Source organism: Nelumbo lutea, chromosome 1, assembly GCF_056320005.1.
Source record: "Nelumbo lutea isolate HS-2025 chromosome 1, American lotus-T2T, whole genome shotgun sequence".
NCBI lineage: Eukaryota > Viridiplantae > Streptophyta > Magnoliopsida > Proteales > Nelumbonaceae > Nelumbo > Nelumbo lutea.
This window is the reverse complement of record NC_142684.1, coordinates 14,536,524-14,560,073: the sequence shown is the minus strand read 5'-3', so window position 1 is coordinate 14,560,073 and position 23,550 is coordinate 14,536,524.

Below are 23,550 nucleotides of genomic sequence, written 5' to 3'. Positions count from 1 at the left end.
AGTAACCCCCCTATAAATGGCATCCTGCCCATAAATTTGACATCAATCCACGGGCAAGAATCATTCCACCCCTAGTCTACTAGTAGCTCCACCTAGGGGTGGACTGAATGGTAAAAATCCTTTTATTTTGTCAAATTAAATAGGTGCACTTTTGAAATTTAAAATGAACTTTGATATTATATGTATAAGGGTTGTGTGGGCTCAACCTAGGCCTAGATCGACCAGACTTGCAATTTTACATAGGCCGAGCTTGGATTTTGTGTCCTCAGGCTGGGCTTGGGCCCAAAAGTTTGGATTTTTCTATTTTACAGGCTGTGCCTAGCCCTAGGGCCTAGACCTTAGATAACTCAAGCCTGGCCTGATTATATACATATTACACATGTAGAAGCATATTTGCATATATGCATACACACGCACATATATTTATGCCAAATTTTAATTAGTATTGATTGATTGGCCAACCTAAGTGAATGGGTGCGCAACTTGGGCGAGCCCAACCCAGCCCACAATTTTACATGGGCTGGGCTTAAATTTTTGGTCCTCGGGTTGGGCCTAGGACCAAAAGTTCTGGCTTTCAATTTTTCGGGTGGGGCTTGGGCGTAGCCCTTAGAAGTCTGAATCCGGCCCAAACTTATCCCAACCCAAGCAGCCCAACCCAATTAGATACATGTATATGTACATTAGTAGACACATATCTCATGCATACATGTATATATACATAATTTTTAATTATATATATATATATATATATATGTATATATGTATCTATTAACCATTAACTTTGGACTTGGGCCGAACTCAGACTTTAGGCCTAATTCTTAGGATTGGGCCTAAGTTGAGCTAAAACCCGGTTCAATCCGTCTGAATTGAAGCCCTACCTAAATGCATCAAATTTCAATGTGAACTGGACTTGGCTTGAATAGATCGGACATAACCCAAGATCGAGTCGAATTCTTAGGGTGCTTGGGTTGAACTTAAACCTGTCCCAAAAATAAAATAAGAATGGCAACCTACTGTATGAGGTTTTTATAACCGGAGGCCGGAGCTACAGTGGTCAAAAAGTTATTCGGTGCACCATAGTTTGACCCCTAAAATGGGTGGATTTTAGAACACTAGTCAAGGCCTTAAAATTGGAAGGATAGGAGGTGTTTGGTTACCTAGCAAGGAAATCAAAGTGAGAACACCATGCTTGTATAATAACTAGCTTAGCCAGTCTAAGCATTCATTCAATCAATGCAATAACAATTAACATTATTTCCTTGTGCAAAACCAGCCAGAAGAACTACAGACAAGGCTTTCACAGTGGAATCAGCTTCCTTAATTGTTCATATCACACTTCCTCACACACTGACACACACATACACTAACAGGGTATTGAGTGTTGAGACACCACTCCAATCCAATGACCTATGTGAGTGGCACTTTAGTTTTGAGGCTTGGCTTCAGTCTCTGCGTCAGGCGCCTCGCCGAGGTACGAGCAGCAACGTCGGCAGCCCCCTCCATAGTACCCACGCCCACCACAACAACCGTACCGGCAGTAGCCTCCTCTGTAATAACCGCCGTGGCCAGGGTATCCACCATGTCCTCCATGTCCAGGGTATCCACCATGTCCTCCATGTCCAGGGTATCCACCATATCCTCCACGTCCAGGGTACCCTCCACCTCCTGGGTATCCGCCATACGTGGCTTTATCAACTCCTCCGTTTGTTTCCGTTGCCATCTCTGCGCGTACACGTAAAGATCAAGGAGAACTTTACAAAGTTAGAAGAAAATTATATTTTATGCTTAATTAGCTTAGTAGATCGAACAACAGCCACACCCATGAACATGAACATTGAGCAACGTATAAAATGAAAAAACAAAGAAAGAAGCGAGAACTTAAACATACGTGTTTTTTCTTCTTTCGTGGTTTCAGACGCTGCCACCTCCCAGGAGATGACAAGAACAACTACCAGGCCCAAAAGTAAAACAACCTTGGAACTCATTTTCGCTCAACAGGAAGGAAGAAAAGAAAGAAACTATTTCAACAAGGATGAGGAAACTTGTTTCATATCTGATGCCAATTTATAGATCCCCAGAGGCTCAGTAACCATTAATGCATATATGACCCGGCGCCCATGCTTTAGTTGGTTGTTGGCTCTTGAGTTTGTTCCATCTTATCTTTCTATTGACTTATGAAAATGCAGTACAGTCATACGTACTCATCATACCCATGTCGGTAGACCTTACTAATTACTATAGTAGCTAGTGGTGGATATCAGATTCTCTGAATATGGGGAACATGTCAAGTTACAAAGCCCTGGCGGACAAACTTTTCTAATGCCTAATTGTCAGACTATATATTAATTAACCCATTGATCATCAATCAGCCTCTCTCTCTCTCATTAATGGACTAAAGAGTAGACACTGAAGGGATCGATAGCTTAGATATGGCTGAATTAGTTCATTGACCCCACTCCAGGTAAGACGGCACCAGGGGAAAACATGGGTGAATTAATTGCTTCAGCTGCCACATGGCAAAACCGGTAGCATGATTGCAAAACTATACTCAGAAAAAGGATTTTCTATATACCACAACCAAACTGAAATACTGAATTATGAAACTGGTTTGTTCAGACTGGTTCAACTATCAACCTATCCCTACAACAAAGAGATCAAAGAAGCTATTAGCACTGGAGGCTAAAAGGAAAAGAGAAAAGAAAGTGCCAGTTGAAAAACCATTGAATATTTAATTGAATCCAATGTACAGTTACCTCCACTGGACAACCCTACTATGGTTCAAACTATGGTTCAATGGGTTTGAATATGGTTCTGTTGGTACACAACCAACATGAATGCTATACAAGGCAGCAACCAAAATGGGTTTTTAAATATTGGGTTCAAAACTTGAAATCTGTCCATCCATATAATGTAATGACATGTGTTATGCATGTGTACAAATAAAGATAGATAAAAGTAAATATATATGTAGGGTTAGACGGTTGAGTTTGGACTGAAGCAAAATTATTGAACTGTAGGGCTGCAAATGTATCAGATCAAACTGGATATAGATCCAAATTTGATTCATTTATATTTCCATTCAAATCAAAATTGGATTGCAATTAGATATTAAATAACATTAACAAATTAAACTCAAAATGGTAAAACTTATGTATTAATTGTTAATAAATGAACTAAAAATAACTTTAATACTATATATCATGAACCTATGACTCTTTAGTGAAAACATAACATCCAAGCTACTTTGCCACAAAAAAAAAAAAAAAGAGAATAAAAAACAAACTAATTTTACTGATAATTATAATATAAATGTTAAGTACATACAAGGTTAAAAAATATCACTTTCTAATGAAAATCTTTCTTTTTTTACTTTTTTTTTATTTGATCACAATTTATTATCATTTAAAACTAATAAAATCACCTAACTCTTGTAATTTAGAGTACCGGTGGCCCTGAAAAATGGATGAATATCAATACTTTTGAAGGAAAAATTACTCTACCAAAAAGACATGATACCAGAAGGGCTTTGACCAATTAATAGACACACGAATTGAATCAGACCATATTAAATTCAATAGGGATGGATCTATATTCAATCCAATTACAGTTAGATCAGTTTTTTTTTTCGTAAGGTATAGACATTGAATTTGAACCACTATAAATGGATAGGATAGAAAAGAAAACTATGTTATAGTTTGAATTTGATCAAATAGGTACCATTTGAAAAGAGACCAAACAACCAAATGAAAGTCCAGGGTAATTGATGATCTTATGTTGAGCTTTGGAGCCACCATTATTTCTTCTACATGTAGCAGAAACACTAATCCTTTTCTTTTAGGTAGAAGTAAAAGAAATATTAATTGAGTGGATCATTTGTAAGTCCGGAATTTGAGAGGGAAGATGGACAAAGTAGGATCCTCAAGGGTTATTGACAGGGGTGCAACTAAGGTTGGTTCGAGTTATCATTTTATACAGCTTCCGATTCAGGCCTTTCGACTGGGTATTTTGACAAAAGTCAAATCCAAACCTGCCCAAAATTACAGCCTTATTAATGAATGCACTATAAGGTTACTATTACAAATGTTGTGAGGACGAAATCCGATCTCCACTATTTTAGCTATACACATTTGAAAAAATCTCTCTTCACAAGTCAAACCATTAAATTTATTGGAAGTAAGGAAGTAATAAATCTCTGTCTGAGCACAAGTCAAAGCATTAAATTAATTCCAAAGGAGAAGAAATAACTATAGTAAGCAACATCATTTTCAGAACTAGCTTCTCCAAAGTCCAAACCAACACCAAGTTGGGAGTTGGGAGTTAAGCAGCAGGTCAGAGCCCAGATGGGCTACGGAACCCATCAAGAGTCAACACACTATTACGTTCCGTATGCATAAGGTACGGTCCCTTGTGGCTGTGGACTTCATACACTGAACACTATAAGCCCATGAGGTTTGATATTAATTGTAAGGGAGAATAGAACTTATCGATTTGACATTGACCAAACCACTATAAGCCCAAATGCAAATCTCTCCCTTGCAAACTCAGCCCAATCTATTACAACTTAAACAATCTTGATGCGAAGCCAAGGAATGCCCAGTAGTTCATCTCTCAACCTGACATGGATATTTATTTTTCTATTTATGGTGTATATTGATGGAGGGTGATTTATCCCGACCTCGTAGCTCAGGTACACGTGGGCATGACCTTTCTCAAACAGTGACTCAGCATGACAACGCAACGGACGTGAGTATAACTCGGAGGGGAAGTCCCACCGAGTTTAGCACGACAAATCGGTAAGTAAACTACTCGCCGAAAGCCGCCTTATCCGCACCTCCTCCCCGGGGTTAAGGCACTTCGGGGGGTCCCGAGTTCGGGGCACCCTGACCCCTTTTGAGACCCGAGCTCCTCCCAATGGACCTCGGGCCACTCCCAAGCAAGAACACACCGATTCTTCTTCGGACGCCCCGAGGCACAAAGACCTCGGGTCGGCTAGCTCAGCATAACCGGCTACAGGCAGCCCGTCACTCAAAGGACAGCCCAGCTCAGGGTAATTTGCAGGAGAACAGTTCGGTATACCATAGGAGGGCTTCCTGCCCGATCGCCGTAACCGACAAACCTGCGAGCAGCAGGCATGTTCCCTTGCCGCGCCTGCCACCTTTAGAAAGGCGTCCAACACTTGACAGACACGTACCCTGCACGACAACCCCGCGCGTGCCACCTCAACTCTGCCTGTAACGGCTGTGGCAGACTAACAGTGGCGGTTATACCTGCCCTATCAGAAGTCAGAATGCCTGAAGCAACGGAATTCAGTTATAAGGAGCTTATTCTCAAGGAACAAGGTATCTTGAATGACTAGCGCAACCTGCACTCTTAGTTTTCGTTCTCCTTCAGCTTCTTGCACACAATACTAACTTAAGTTTTTTATAATATCTTGTGATTTCATTTTTTCTTGAATGTTTAAATTTATGTTGATCTACATTTCTTATATTCAAAATAACAGTTTTTTGTGTTATTAGTAGATTTATGGAAATTTCATGAAGCTATTTTGAGAAAATATAAATTAACAAAAAATTTGAAAATATAATTTTTCTCTGCCTATAAAGGCTAAATATGTTTAGATCTATGGAATTATTTATCATATCCATAAAGTAATTGGAAATTTCTTCTTTAATATATATTTTTTGATTTTTTATTTTTAGAATTATAAAATAAATAATAATTAATTATATTTTATCATTTGATCACAACAACTAAATATATTATAATTTTATGGATGATCTATATCATATCCACAGACCAATTAAAATTTCTTCTTTCATATTTTATTTTATTTTTATATTTTTAAAATTAAAAAATAATTAATTAATTAATTATATTTTATCATTTGATCACAATGATTGAATATATTATAATTTTATGGATGATCTATCATATCCACAAAGCAATTGAAAATTCTTCTTTAATAAATATTTTTGAATATATTATATAATGTTTATTTGTTTTTTATAATTTTTGGAATTAAATAATAAATAATAGTTATTTAAATAATAAATAATGATTATTTAAATAATAAATAATGATTAATTATATTTTTACTTAGAGGTTGTGCCAATGCATGTTTTATGGTTGGATAGGAGATTTAGGTTTTTTCCATCCCATAAAACATTAAAACTTAAGAATTATAATTTATAAATTATAGTTAAGCATAGGATTTTTATTGAAATTGTAATTAGCTACATTATATTTCTTCATGAAAACATTAAAATAAATAAATTTAATGTATATACACTTCATTGAGGTCTTATATTTAGTGTTATTGATATATTTTTATGATTTATTAAAGTATTTATAGTGTTTCCAAGCATATCTTAGTTTTTCTCCGATACACATGTGTATCCAAGGTGTATCCTCATACATCTCTTAAAATTGCCTTTCCGATACACATGGCGTTTCCAATACTTTGAACCTTGCCAACAAGTAAGAGTTTTTTTGACTATAAGAAAAAATCAACTAACTCATGGTGGGAAAAGTGTTTTGAACCTTAGAAAGGATTTTCAAGAAGTTGTGTGTTGGAAAGTTGTAAAGAACTCTAAACTACTAGCTCTCAAGGAACCTTGGATCCCCCACACTCTAAATAACATTCCAAAACTCAAACCTGAGGTTCACACTAGTAGCAACCTACATGATCTTACAGTGTGTGATTTAATCACTGAAGAGGATAGTTGGAATAGGCCCTTATTGCAGGAACTCTTCAAAGAGAATACAGTAAATGGCATTATGAGCATTCCCCTACAAATTGGGAGTTTAGGTGACAATCTATTGTGGAAAGGCACTAAGGATGGTTCTTTCTCAGTCAAATGGACAAGAATCTGGACTCTTCCAATCATATACAGGTGCCAAATTTTTTATTGGAAATTTCTATTAGGAGTAGTTAGAACTAAAACAACGTTTTGGGGTTTAAAAGCAAAGGATGATCCTATCTGCACTTTTGGTAAAAGAAGCCCTGAAACACAAGCGCATTTTTTTGGAATGCGCCTTTACCAAGGCAGTCTGGTTTCACTCACAGCTTGGGCTTAATCCTGAAGATTTTCTGAACTCAAATTACTCTGATCTTCTTGAATGGTAGGATAAGAATCAGACAGTAAATAAACAGATTAAGAAAATTTATTTCGTTAAGGCTGTAGCACTTGTAAGAAGCATATGGGATGAAAGGAACTTGACAGCTTTCAGAGGAAAAATTCCAGATCCTCTGGATGTTTGCACTCGAGCTGAGGCTTTCTTAACAACAACTGCAATAATGGAGCCCTTAGTTCAAAACAGGGGAAACCAGCAGGGAGATGTTGATTGCTCTATATTAGAGTATATCTTGTATACCCAGTTGTGTATATCCTTAGGACACCATCCTTAGGATAACAATTATCTCTAGGATAATTGTTGATTGTTATTTAGGACTCTGTTTAAGATAGAGTTTCCTCTTTCTAGAACTCTTCTATTATAAATACAGTTCAAGGCCAATGGTCAATTCACTGCACCCAAACATTATTTGTGTTCTTTGATTTTAACTTGGTATCAGAGCTCTGCCGATCCCATAGCTTCCAGCGGCTTCAGTTCTACATCACAACAATCAATAAGCGCGTCAGCCTCCAGCAACACAGGAGGTTCGAATTCAGTTCCCCATAGTGGGATTCATTATCTTCCTATCAAGCTCACCAATGACATCTACCTGCTCTAGAAGGCGCAATTTCTACCAGTTCTCTACACCAACAGACTGATGGGGTACATAGATGGTTCTATCATTGCACCTCCTCAGAATATACCAGATCCGACATATGGAAGTCGGATGATTCTCAATCCAGCACATATTGAGTGGATTAAGAAAGATCAACTAGTTTTATCCTGGATCATTGCATCGCTCACGGAGAACGTGTTCGCTCAAGTTGTAGGACATCGATCTTCCCGTGACATTTGAAACACTCTAGCTAAATCCTTTACAAATTACTCATGATCCAGGCTGATGCAATACAGAAGACAACTTCAAAGTCTCAAAAAAGGAGGTATGTCTATTTCTGAATATGTCCGAAAAGCTAAATCCATAGCCAAAAGCCTCGCAACTGTCACAGAACTGGTAAAGATGAGTCATTTGATTCTTTATATACTGGTTGGATTATGATCCAAATATGAATATGTTGTTACTACCATTACTAATAGGTTCGATATAGAGGACCTTGATATTGATGATGTTTTAGACATTCTTCTTGGCCATGAGGGCTGATTAAAACAGAATGCTACCACAGTTGATTCACCCCCTATGGCCAATATGGCCAATTTTAAAAATAATAATCAGTATTCCCATTCCGGGAACACCCGCGGGAGAGGCAAGAAACGCGATTCTTCAGAAAACCGCATGAATAATGGCGGTAGAGGACGTGGAAATACAATTATCTGACAACTGTGCAATAAGACGAGACATGGGGTGATTAAATGTCGCCAATGATATGATCTCAACTACAAGAATGAGGAGGCAGAACCAGCAACTTACAACAGCAATACTGCTCCCTCTCAGTCTGCATTCGATCCAACTTGGTACACGGACAGTGGTGTAACACATCACATGACACCTTATGTCGACAACCTGCAAACTCGATCTAAATATGGTGGGTCAAATCAAGTCAAAGTTGGTAACGGTTCAAGATTGGAAATTAAGAATATTGGTTCTTCAATTCTGCATACTTTACTCATCAGTTTTCTTTAAATAATATTTTTTATGTACCGAAGCTCTCCAAAAATCTGTTATCTATTCAGAAATTTGCTCGGAATAACAAATTACATTTTGAATTTCATGGTGATTATTTTCTTGTAAAGGATTATACGGGGAACATCCTGTTACGAGGAACCAGTAGAGATGGGTTGTATCAGTTTCCGGGTGAGGTGATCAATACAAATCAGTCTTCTGCATTGATTGGCGAAAATGCTTATGTTGATGATTGGCACAAAAATCTTGGGCATCCAACCATGCGAATTGTGAACCAAGTTGTCACTCAATTTGGTCTACCTTGAAGGTCAACTTTGTTTCAACTCTAATTTACTTTGTGAGTCGTGTGAAGTCAATAAGAGTCATAGGTTACCTCTTCCCTTGTCTTCTTCAGTTGTTTCTCATCCACTAGATTTGATATTTTCAGATGTATGGGGACTAGCCCCAATCTTATCTAAGCCAGGGTTTCGATATTATGTAATTTTCATTGATGCTTATAGTAGATTTTCTTGGTTATTTCCTTTGCAACAGAAATAAGATGCTTTTGATGTATTTTTATCCTTTAAGCGTCATGTTGAAAATTTATTTAATATCAAAATCAAGGCTATGCTGATTGGGGTGGAGAATATCGAAAACTTTCTTCTTACCTGGACTCTGTTGGCATTGCTCATCGACTTGCCTGTCCTTACACACATGAACATAATGGTTGTGCTGAACGGAAACATCGTCATGTCATTGAAGTAACCCTGTCTCTACTGGCTTACTCTTTATATGAAGTTCTGTTAATCTCCCCTCCAGATTATAGGTTCCTCAAAATTTTTGTTTGTGCTTGCTATCCACTACTTCATTCGTACAATCGGCATGAGTTCGCTTTTTGTTCCCAAAAATGCATATTTCTTTGCTACAACGACAAATACAAAGGGTATCACTGTCTGCACCATGAAACTAGGAAAGAATACATCTCCAGACATGTTATCTTTGATGAGCACCATTTCCTGGGATACTTAGTGATTGCTCCCACCGAATCGGTTCAGCCAACTGGAGTTTATCTTCAACCACCACCTGCACCTCCAACTGTGCCTCCGGCTTCCATTACAGATTCCCCAGCTTCCGACTCACGTCTTGATACAGGATAATTCAGATCTTCCACTGCCAACTGACTGCCCTCACCATTTGGAAGCTTCCTCCACAGGTATGTCTTCTCCGGAAGTCGGACCTCGTGAGAAACGTCCTATGCAGGACATTCTTGCTATAACAGTCTTAGTTGCTTCTCAACATTCTTGCCAGCATCCTATGGTCACTCATTCCATGGATGGATCTCTTCCTCCCCGTTCTCATCTCACGACTAAGTATCCCTTACCACAAGCACTATTAGTTTAGTCCCGAGGTGATACTACGGAACCCTCTGGTTATTCACAAGCAATAAAATCTACTCATTGGCGTGATGCCATGACTAAGGAATTTAATACACTTGTTTCTAATGGTACTTGGTGTTACATAGTGTATGCCCTTAACCCCGATCAAATTGATGTACTTATTGTCATTTACTGTAAATGAATAAAGTGCATAATTGATTCGTGTTATTATGGTGTATTTCGGTGTAATACCCTTAAACTGGACACTTATGAGACCCGTGTTAGTTTAGAATCTTCACAACCGTTGGATAAGATTTGGAGAGATTTATCCTGCCAAGGCTAACACTAATGTACCGCCAAGTTGGTTGGGGTGGCTTGTCTCAGTTGTTAGGGTGAGACCTGAGGTACATGCAGTGTGGGTTTGCTTTAAACCTTGAACCAGACCAAATTCCAATATTGCCCTAGATGTTGGAGATAGATGGGAAAAACTGAAATGCTACACCTGAACCCTACACTCGATTATGGTACTGTACTGGGTGTCAGATTGTGCTGTCTTTGATATGCCAATTAGTGAGATCCTTTATCAAGTCAAAACTTGGGTATGTTGAGGCAGTCTGAGAATTTGCCTGAGTGGGTGATCATAGTGACAGGATCAGCCCCTTTGTCAGACAAAGTGAATGATCGGGGAATGCATTCTCCCTGATGGAAACCTAAAGTACCGATAGTGGATTTTAAATGTGTTTGAAATTTGTTTTACAAAATATATTTATATAAATATATACTTATATGCTATGGTTTCACATAATATTTGGAAAAGGTTTTAATTCCTGGGATCCATGTGAGTAGAGAGTGCAACACTGTACCTTGCAGCCAAGGGAGAGGTCCTCTCTTGTCGGGCAGTGTATGATCATTAAGGGTTGAGAGGTTAAGTGTAAAGCCATTGAGGGTAATACCCGATGGGCTAATCTTGCATCTGCCCACCGTCCTTGGGTTTTCACAAAATGACTCGACCCAAGGACCATGTAGTGTAAATGTTGGGCCCATTAAGAACCCATGGTGATGGACTCAAGGGTTTACTGTGACCTACAGTGAATTCGGCTAGGCCTTGTAACAAAGGCTGGGCTGAATCCATGTGGATAATGTGTAGATCAATGCTAGGGTCCAACGTCATACAAAGAGAACCAAACTAGCGAGCACATAATGGATTAAGTAAGCAATATGACTTAATGGGCCTAAAGCCCATTTTGAACTGGGCTTAAATGGTTTAATTAAAATGGGCCATTCTGGGTTATAATCTGACTGGGATTACTAGTTGGATAAGATAAGTCTTATCAACTTGAGTCCAGATCTAAATACAAGATTGAGATTAGGAAATCTCATTCCTAATCAAATTAGGAAGCTGATCCTGAAAGGATTATAAATAGGGGGTGAATTCCACAGAAGGAACACAATTCTCTCTGTAGTCTTTTCTCTCCCTTAGTTCTTGGTGCCATCCCAATTCGATCTCCACCTACTAGAGTGATCAAGAAGTGTTCTTGATATTGTTTCTTGGTGAAGAAACAATCAACAGTCGTGCTCACACCACCCTACTCGATTCTTGGTGAAAAATCCCAAGTTCTTGCTAAAGAACCATTCTTGTTGATCCTCCCTCAACATACGTTGTGTCATCTTCAATGGAAGCGGATTTGGTATCCTCTTTGAGCGTGAACACCTACGTTGGGAGTTTCTTTTAATTCCGTATCAGGTATTTCCCTCTCCCTCTTTTGGTTTCAGATCTGGCCCAATTTTGTTTCAAGAGCGAACCTTAAAAATGCAGTTTTCTAAATTAGGGAATACGTTTCCCGGATGGGAGAGAGAAAATTTTTGAAATTTTGCCCTACCTTCTTACAAGTTTTGGCCATCCATATGATGGATCTCCCATCCCTTCACTTGGAGTCTTGTTCTCTACTCGTCTGACATGAATGTGGTTGGGAGCAAATGGGTCTATAAATTAAAACGGAAGGTAGATGGTACTATTGACAGATACAAGGCACGATTGGTAGCACAGGGTTTTACTCAAATCCCCAGGGTTAACTTTACAACTACTTTTAGCCCGGTTGTAAGACCCATAACCATCTATACCATTCTCTCTCTTGCTGTGATGAATCAGTGGTGTATACGTGAGATTGATTTTGATAATGCTTTCTTGAATGGGGTACTTCGTGAAGATATCTATATCAAACAGCCCAAGGGGTTTGAAGATCCCTCCAGGCCGACCCATGTGTGCAAATTGCACAAAGCTCTTTGTGGACTTCAACAGGCACCACGGGCTTGGTATTCTTGTTTCACTCACCAGTTAGCACAAATGGGCTTTAGAGCCTCTACAACTGATACTTCTCTCTTTGTGTTCTGTTCCAAGAATGTTACTCTTTATCTGCTTATTTATGTGGATGATGCCTTACTTATTGGGAACTCCCAAAGTGCTATCCATAGCTGCATTGAAGAGCTCTCTCGTCATTTCTCTCTTAAGGATTTGGGTCCCGCTACCTTCTTCCTTTGTATTCAGCTTATTCGGCATTCTAATGGGGTTCTTCTCAGTCAGCGCCAATACATCACTGATTTGCTGCATCGGTCTCACATGGATGTTGCAAAACTATTTCCTCTCCTATGGCGGTTCATCCCAAGCTCACTCGACATGATGGTTCTCCTCTTGCCGATCCTACCGAGTATCGGAGTATTGTTGGGGCTCCTTAGTATGTGGCAATCACCCGTCTGAACATCTCGTTTGCAGTAAGCAAAGTTTCTCAGTTCCTACAGGCTCCTACTGATGATCACTGGGCAGCTGTGAAACGCATCTTGCGTTACCTCAAACATACCACTATGTATGGTCTGAACGTCTCACGAACATCCTCTACCTCTCTTACTCTTCATGCATTTTCCGATGCGGACTGAGCAGGGTGTCCAGATGATCGCAAATCCACTGGAGGCTTTTCTATCTATTTAGGCCCTAAAATAATTGCTTGGAGCTCCCGCAAACAAGCAATGGTTGCCCTTTCTAGCACCGAGTCTGAATTTTGTGCTTGTGCCACATCTGCCACTGAGGTGCTTTGGTGCCACCTATCTTGTTGCCAACCCTGTGTTCCGTGCTCGGACTCGACATGTTGAGGTTGACTTTCATTTTCTCTGGGATCTGGTTCTTGCACAATGGCTTACTGTCCGTTTTATCTCTTCCAAAGATCATGTTGCTGACATTATCACCAAGCCTCTCGCCGGTGATCACTTCCGCTTCTTGAGAGACAAACTCCATGTTTATGATGAGAATGGAGCTTGAGGGGGCATATTAGAGTATATCTTGTATACCTAGTTGTGTATATCCTTAGGACTCCATCCTTAGGATAACAATTACCCTTAGAGAATTAGGATAATTGTTCTAAGACTCTATCTAATATAGAGTTTCCTGACTCTTCTATTATAAATACAGTTCAAGGCCAATGACCAATTCACTGCACCCAAACATTATTTGTGTTATTTGATTTTAACTCTCTATAGTTGAGGTTCCTTTGATATTCATACTCACTTGGTGTCGTCAGGTGTCCTCCCGGTTTCTCACCTCCTGGTTTCCTCTTTTGACTAAAAAGAAGAATTAAAATTCTTAGACTTCAAATTTTAAATTATTTACACATTGTTTAATATTATAGCCTCAACCTAACCTCCCCCATTTGATGAATATGGATTTCAAGATTGGTCGCATCAGTCTCTTAAAGTGGCAGAAATAAGATAAGTAGATAGTTATGTTGGAACACAAGTGAAAGTGGGAAGCAGTCTATCAGCATTTATTGTAAGAAACCTAAAAACTAATTAATATTACTCCCATGGGCAAAGCCACTGGTAGTGGTTTTACAAGGCTTTCACAGTGGATATCAGCATGAGTACTGAATTATTACATCGCAGATCAGATCGATGCATGGGATCCATACATGATACATGCTTCCTTATTCATACATATCAAACTTCGTCGTCACACATACACTAACAGGGTATTGAGTGTTGAGACACCACTCCAATCCAATGACCTATGTGAGTGACACTTCAGTTTTGAGGCTTGGCTTCAGCCTCAGCGTCAGGCGCCTCGCCGAGGTAGGAGCAGCAACGTCGGCAGCCACCTCCATAGTAACCCCGGCCACCACAACAACCGTATCGGCAGTAGCCTCCTCCGTAACCACCGCGACCGGGGTACGGGTACCCACCGTAACCCCGTCCAGGGTATCCACCATATCCTCCACGTCCAGGGTATCCGCCATACTTGGCTTCATCAACTCCGTTTGCCTCCGTTGCCTTCTCTGCGTACGTAAAGTTCAAGGAGAATTTTACAAAGTTAGAAGAAATTTATTATATTTTATGCTTAATTAGCTTAGCAGAACAACGGCCACACCCATGAACACATGAACATGAACATTGAACGACGTATAAAATGACAAAACAAAGAAAGTAGCGAGAACATACGTGTTGTTTCTTCTTTCGTGGTTTCAGACAAGTCTCTAGCTGCCACCTCCCAGGAGATGAGAAGAACAACTATCAGGCCCAAAAGTAAAACAGCCTTGGAATTCATTTTCCTCACTCAAATTAAAACCACTCACTCAACAGGAAGGAATAAAAGCAAGAAACTATTTCAACAAGGATGCATGAGGAAACTTGTTTCATCTGATGCCAATTTATAGATCCCCAGAGGCTCAGTAACCATTAATGTATATACGACCCGGCCCCACGGTTTAGTTGGCTGTTGGCTCTTGAGTTTGTTCGATCTTTTCTTTCTATTGACTTCTGAAAATGCAGTGCAGTCAGACCCATGTCGGTAGACCTTACTAATTACTATAGTATAGCTAGTGGTGGATATCAGATTCTTTGAATATGGGGGAACATGTCAAGTTACAAAGCCCTGGCGGACAAGCTTTTCTAATGCCTAATTGTCAGACTATATATTAACCCACTCATCACATTCAACCGACGATCAATTATAAGATGTCGAAGAAAATGAAAGTCAACTTCGACAAGCCAAGTGCGAGCACGAAAAACAGGATTGACAGTAAAATAGGTAGAACCAGTGTGGTCACACCAAATAGTAGGAGTTTCAGAAAGAGTGACACCAAGATCTTGAAGGAGAGAGGTTATCCAAAGAACCTTAGTAGCCGTGGTGGCACAAGCACGGAATTCAGACTTTGTGCTAGAGCGAGCAACTGTAGCTTGTTTGTGAAAACTCTAAGCAACTAAGTTGGGACCCAGATAGACAGCAAATTCCCATGTAGATCTTCGATTATCTAGACAACCGGCCCAATCAGCATCAGAATACGCATGAAGGGAGAGAAAAGAGGAAGAATCCCGAGATAAGTTCAAAACATGCATGACAGTGTGTTCATCAGTGGGAAACTGAAGAAACTGGGAGGCTTTGCTTACGACAAAGGAGATGTCCAGACGAGTGATGGCCACATACTGGAGGGCACCGGCAATACTTCTATACTCTGTAGGATCCTTAAGAGGACGACCGCTGTATTGAGAGAGCTTAGGGTGAACAGCCATAGGAGACGAGATGGGTTTAGCAGATCACATGTGAGCACATTGAAGAAGATCAGTGATGTACCGTTGCTGACTGAGAAGTACTCCATGAGGATGCCGAATGAACTCAATGCCGAGAAAGAATGTGGCAGGTCCCAGATCCTTGAGAGAGAAATGTCGAGAGACTCCATAATTAATGCAATTGTGGATGGCATTCTTAGAGTTCCCGATAAACAAGACATCATCCACATATATGAGCAGATAAAGTGTGACGGTTTTGGAGCAGTATACAAATAAGGAGGTATCAGCTGTAGAAGCCCAAAAACCCATCTGGATTAGTTGGCAAATTAGACGAGCGTACAAGGCCCAAGGTGCTTGGCGAAGCCCATATAGGGCTTTGTGTAATTTATAGACATGAGTCGGTTTGGAGGGATCTTCGAAACCCTTAGCTTGCTTTGCATATATTTCCTCGTGAAGTTCCCTATTAAGAAAGGCATTGTCAAAATAAATTTGATGAATACACCACTGTTTGGGAGACCGCAAGAGAAAGGATAGTGCGGATTTCCTCGTGACGTTCCCTGTTAAGAAAGGCATTGTCAAAATAAATTTGATGAATACACCACTGTTTGGGAGACCACAAGAGAAAGGATAGTGCAGATGGTTACTGGTTTCACAACTGGGCTAAAAGTAGTAGTAAAGTCAACCCCGGGAATTTGAGTGAAACCCTGCGTAACCAAACGGGCCTTGCACCTATTAATGGTTCCATCAGCCTTCTGTTTTACCTTATAGACCCATTTGGTTCCTACCACGTGCATGTGAGAGGAGTATGGGACATGACTCCAAGTACCATTGGTGACAAGAGCATTGAACTCCTTTATCATAGCCTCATGCCAGTGAGCAGATTTTATGGCTTTGGAATAGCTGGACGGTTCTGCATTATCATTTCGTGGTTGATCCAATAACGACTGTGGTAAGGGATACCTAGTAGTGAGATGAGAACGAGGAGGGAGAGAGCTGTCCATAGACTGAGTAACCATGGTGTGTTGGTGAGAAACTACAGAATGCTGAAGTGTGATATGATCCGTATTATTAAGAATGTCTTGAAGAGGACGGGTTCCACGTGGTTCGACATCAGGGGAGGTGGAACTAGTTGGAGAAGTCGATGAATCGATAGGACTATTAGGAGGAAAGGAACTAGCAGTAGAATCATTCTGTGGTAAAGATGAGGGAACCGGTGATGCAGGTGCATTAGGAGCAGTGGGAGACACGATAGGGGTCTGTAAATAAACACCGGTTGACTCAACCGGATCTGATGAAGTAACCATAGGAAGCCCGGGAAAATGATGTTCATCAAATATAACATGTCATGAGATATATTCTCGCTCAGTCGCAAGATGCACACACACACCGATAACCTTTGTGTTTGTCACTGTAGCCAAGGAAGATACATTACTGAGAGCGATAGTCAAACTTGTGTCGATTATATGGGCGCAACAATGGGTAGAAAGCACACCCAAAAATTTTAAGAAACCAATAATTTGGAGAACCAAACAAAACATCATAGGGAGATTTGTGCCAGAGAGTGTTGGGTGGAAGCCGATTAATTAAGTATACAACTATAAGAGCGTCATCTACCCAGAAGGAAAAAGGGGAGCGACGAGGAGGCTAATAGAGACAAAGTTGCTTCGATGACGTGGTGATGTTTCCACTCAGTGCTTCCATTTTGTTCATGTGTGTGAGGACATACAAGCTGGTGAGTGATGCCAACAGAGTCCAAGTAAGTAGAGAGCTTCCAATATTCTCCACCCCAATCAGATTGCAAGGCCTTGATTTTGGTATTAAATAAAATTTCAACGTGACGCTTAAAAGACAAAAATACATCAAAGACATCTAACTTCCGTTGCAACGAAAACAACCAAGAAAACTTGCTATAAGCATCAATGAAAACATAATATCGAAACCTCGCATTGGATAAAATTGAAGATGGTCCCCACACATCTGAAAAAACCAAATCTAATGGATTGGAAATATCTGTAGGAGAAGGGGGGAGAGATAACCTATGACTCTTGCTTACTTGACACGACTCACATACTAAATTATGGATGAAATTAAATTGACCTTCATATGGTAATTTGAACTGGGACACAACTTGCCTCACAACTCGCATAGCCAGATGTCCAAGCCGTTTGTGCCAATCACTGATAGAAGCCTGTTCACCAGCTAAAGCAGAAGGCTGATTCGTACTAGTCATGCTTCTTGGAAATTGATAGAGACCATCTCTGCTAGCTCCGCGCAGCAGGATGTTCCCCATATAATCCTTCACAAGAAAATAGTCACCATGAAATCCAAAAAATAAGTTGTTATCACAAGCAAACTTGTGAACAGATAGCAAATTTTTAGATAATTCTGGCACATGAAAAATATTCTTTAAAGCAAACTAATTAGTAACAGTGCTAATAACTGAAGAATCAATATTCTTAATTGCCAAACTTGAACTGTTCCCAACTTCAACTTGATCGGTTCCTCCATACTCAAACCAAACCTGTAGATTATCAACGTTAGGTGTCATGTGATGCATGTAACCACTATTTGGATACCAAGTTGGGTCGAACGATGATTGAGAGGGAGCAATACTACTATTGTAGGCAACTGGTTTTGTCTCTTCATTCTTGTAATTCAGATCATAGCGCTGACAACATTTCACAACTCCATGTCCCGGTTTATGCAAAGTTGACAAACAATTTGATTGTTGCATTCTCTACCTCCATTATTTGTGTGGTTGTCAGAAGAACCACGTCACTGCCTTTGTCGCGGTTGCTCACAGGAGTAGTTTATTGATTATTGTTCTGATTTTTGTTCTTAAAATTAGCAATATTAGCTGCAGGGGGTGTGGAATCGATAGAAATAGCATTATGTTCTACCTAGCCCTCGTGGCCAAGAAGAATGCCTAAAACATCATCAACATCAAGGTCCTCTATATTGGATATATTAGTAATAGTAGTCACAACAGATTCATATTCAGCTCCTAATCTAGCAAGTATATAGAGAATTAAATCACTCATGTTAATGGGTTCAACAATAGCGAAAAGGCATTCAACTATAGACCTAGCTTACTAAACATATTCAAAAATAGTCATACCTCATTTCTTGAGATTCTAAAGTTGTCTTCTACACTGAAGCAATCTAGAGAGGGAATAATTAGCAAAAGAATTAGTGAGGGCATTCCAAACATCGCGAGACAACCGATGTCCTACTACTTGTGCAAATATGTTCTCCATGAGAGATGCAATAATCCAAGATAGTACCAGTTGATCTTTCTCAAACCAATCCGAATACGCTAGATTGAGAATCATCTGATTGCCATCGATTGGATCTGGTGTATACTGTGGCGGTGCAACAATTGATTCGTCTACATACCCCATCAACCGGTTAGTGTAGAGGATCGACAACAATTGGGCTTTCCAGAGGAGGTAATTATCATTGCTAAGATTAAAGGGAAGATAGTGTAAGCCACTAGACTGAGTTGAATTCGAACTTGATGTGTTGTTGGTGGTGGAGACACCTATTGAGTGCTGAGACTCAAAGTTGAAGCTGCTAGAAGCCATGGGAATCATAGATATGCTCTGATACCAGGATAGAGTCAAAGATCTCAAAGAATAATTGGGCACTATCAGAAGATCACCGGCCTTGATCATATTTATAATGAGTGGAACTACATATTGATAAAGTTTTACAAAGATAACAATTAGGAGATTACATCTCATTAGGATAACAATTATCCTATGGACCAGAGGATAATTGTTATCCCAAGGATAGAATCCTAAGAATAAAGATCTAGCCAAACTAGGAGATAAAGATAGAGGTGATTTATCACCAATAACCAATCAGCCTCTCTCTCTCTTTCATTAATGGACTAATATGAAAGATATAAGAAATCTTCCTTTACTTTATAAATAGAGTTGTATGCCATATATGATTTATGAATGTAATGCTTTGTTTTTAATCAAAGATAGGAAGGAAATTGTTGTAACAGGGTAATAAATACTAAAGGACACATGGCGTGCATGATATCTAAGATATAGGAAATCTTCCTTTACTTTATAAATAGAGTAGAAGATTTATGGATATTTTTATTTTTGTGTTTTGTGTGCAAAAATTCTATTTCTATTTCACTAGCCTATCGGTCACACATTTTTTTTGATAAATGATTGAATTTTATCAAAAAAGGCTTTAATAAGATCTTTATTAAAATGGCTTTGGAAGATGGCATTTGCTTCTAACCTCTAAACCAGATCTTTATTGTCTTTCATGCATGTGAAGACCAGCCCATGATACCCCACTCCCACCTGTAACGAATCACACCCCCACCATACCCTAATTCTTTGCCACTACCATCTATTACTCCATGACCAGTTCTTAATAAAGCTCAATTCTTGCTTGTCTCTCTCCTATAACTAACTAAGGCTCTGTTCACTTTTCGGTAAGTTATTTATTCAGGTAAATGCATTTACCCATGTATGTGTTTTTCAAGAAAGACTTACCCGGGTAAATGCATTTACCCATTTTCTTTTATTTTTCATGTAAATAAGGCAATGGAAATTTTAACCATAAAAACCCAATATTAAAAGGGACATTTTTGTCCCATTCAAGTGCTAGCAACTTTCTCCCCAAGTGGGAAAATTGTTTACCCACCTAAGAGATGGGTATCACTTACCCAGGTAAGTGATATCCAGGAAAATAAACTTTCCCTAATCCCCACAAAAATCTGAAAAAAAAAAACATCGAATTCTTGGTCAATGGGAATCAAAATCTCATTGATCAACTTTCTCCCTCTCAAAATCCAGAAAAAGAGCATCCCCTAAGAGTATCATTCCATACCTGAATGTAGAGAACAACAACTTTATGATCTTCAAATTCATAGATAGGTGATCCAACACCACCAGTAGTCAGGTTTCTCTGGTCAAACATATGAACAGAATTATTAGTTGACCTAAAAAGATAAATACTGGCAAAAGAAAATAAGTTGCCCCTAAAAAACAGAATATCCCCATCCATGAAAGTAGGAAGTCCAAGATAGCACAGATTGTTAAACAAGCATGTACACATTTGTTGGCATTTCACAAAATCCTATTGGAAAACCTCACAAGAAGATCCAGATTGTGTGCATACCCAGTTAGAATAAGGTTTTCATCATGAGGATTCCAATCAACTCAATGCAGACCAGCATTATGAACTTGCTCGACTTGCCACCAAGGCAAACAACAACCAACAAAATATAATCACAAAAGGCCAAGTTTCTACCAGATAAGAAAAAAATGCTCATAAAAAGCATATGTATTTTTGAACCAATTAACAGAAAGAATGGCATATAAATGGGCCAAGCCCATTCAAAACATAAAATATTAATAGGTAACCTATAGCCAACACAACAGATCATGGCCATTTCATTGTTAAGTATATTGTTTACATTCTTATTGCACAATGACAATTCATTGCAGCCAGCTTACCCATAAAATAGTGTTTGTTTTATCAATGCATTATTAAACATGAATTTTAAATGCAAAATACAACCACCCATTTGCATCGAACTGAATGTATAGGTAAATATAAGGAAGCAACTTACAAGACCCATAAGTATGTTTAGCTCCCAAAATACTATCCTAAAAGTCATTTAAAACCACCAAAGTACCCACCATGTGACCATGGGAGATGAAGAGGAAGCAATTTTTTGTAAAGCTAAAGCAGAAGTATATGTTAGGAAGCAATTTTATATAATCATCACCCAAGTTCCATTAATGTCTAGGTAAGTGTTTGGCATCGATGTTGTGTAAGCACCGTTTTTGGAAACGGTGCTGCCACATAGGTTGTTTTCTAGAAAAACAACACTAGTTTTTTTTTGGTACCATTGTTGTAGAACTATTTTTAGCATTGGTCATATTATCCAACGTCACGTCCAAGATAGTGCCACATCATTGCACCACTGGCGACCACACTTTCCCGATTTCCAAGGTGTGGCCTGAAGCAATGTTTTTTCTGGATTTTTGAAGTGAAGATGACGAACCAGATTGGATATAATATTATGATACTCTTATGTTCCTATCTCAATGGCTCAAGCTTTTTTCCATATGGCGATCTTCAGCTCAATAGTGCATTCTTACAAGCAAAAACTAAGAATAAAAAAGGAAATGTTATGAAAGCCATACCAAAAAATCAATGCAAAAGAAAAGAGTGAAAGGGAAGGAACCGTTGTTTCCTTGACAAGATACAAGGGTAGGGGGACTACTTCAGAGAGAGCGTGTATCTATGTTCTCGGCGGCTAGAGAGAGTTAGGGTGGAGCCCCTGTTCTAGGGAGCCATTGTTCTTGATGCCATGGCCACATAGAAGAAAGAGTGAATGTGGGGACATAGCCATTGTTTTCAATAAGAGAAGGAGCCCTTGTCTCTGTCTCAGAAAAGAAGGGGAAGAAGCAGGCAAGGTGAATAGGCAAAAGAGAGCTCCTGTTTAGTCCAAGAATAAGAATAAAACAAGGGAAAAAAACATACCTACATGGTTGTGTATTTTTCAGACCCTTTGTTGATCGATTATCTGTCTTAACTCAAAACTTCAAGCAGTCAGAAAATTTCTAAGAAAGATGTGATTTCAAACCTTACTACTAAAATATCACAGGTATTATTACTTCAGTAATCTTCCCTCAAATTGCTAATTGTTTCTTCTACAAGAAAACCAACAAAAATAATGAACAGGGTAATGTTTGAGAAAAGCCTCATAGTTGAAACTTGAAAGAAAAATGGACCACTAGAAAAAAAAAAACACATACTTCGTTTGATCATTAAAACCCTATTTTAATGTTTAAAAAAGATAGAATCCCTATTTTAACCTTATTTTAGCATCAAGTTAGAAGCAAAAATAAATAAAAAATAAAGATAGATACATGAACTAAAATCGAATCCCTCAAGAAGAAGAAGAAAATAGATTAGTGGAGCCCCTGAATATAGCATTCGGTTGATTGTGATGAAGAAGAAATGCAATGCCAAGTCGAGAAACCACCCTGCCCCTTTTAAACCAAAAAACACAACCTCTTTGAGAAGACCGAAATGAGAGGGAATTCAAAAATCATGATAGTAGCTGATGAGGGCGGATTTGGCCCTCCAATGACATTATGATACCTCACACCTCATGTCAATTAAGTGCTGACTTAACCATCGGAGTGACCTCGCTAGGTAAACAACCCCGGGTTCTCTGATTCAGTTCTCGCAAGTCCTTCAGCTCCCGCCGTCTACAAAGTAGCAGATCATCTCCTCTAGGGAGCAGCCGGGTTGCACCACACTAGGGAGCTCCACTTCAACCCCTGAGTCACAGGCCACTAGGGAGCAGACCAACTGACGAGGTACTTAGCCAAAAAATTGATACGTGACCAGAAATCGTTATACCAATTGGCGCTGTCTGTGGGAAAGCTACAAAAAGCTAAGTTCTCATCCTACAAAAAGCTAAGTCCTCACTTTCTATAAATTGAAGCTCTTGCTTTACAGTTTCCCTTTTTTTTTATGAACTCAAAGACTCTACAGGGAGCTAACAAACTAAGTAGCTCTAAGGCGGCCACCTGGCGTGGCCTAGCGCGGCCTGGCACGGCCTGGCAGCCAGGCACATGTGCCAACTTGGTGCGGGTGCCAAATTGGCGGCCTGGCCTAGGCGGGAACTGACAAACTGATAAAAGACTTCCTTACAGCTTAAGACCCAGTCGCCTCTTCGGCATGGGCAAATTCTAGGAGTGGACTACGAGTCACTCCCAAAGCCTAAGGGCTACAATACTGCTTAAGACCTAGTCGCCTCTTCGGCATAGGCAAAGTCTAGGAGTGAACTACGAGTCGCTCCCAAAGCCTAAGAGCTACCATACTGCAGAAGACCCAGCCGCC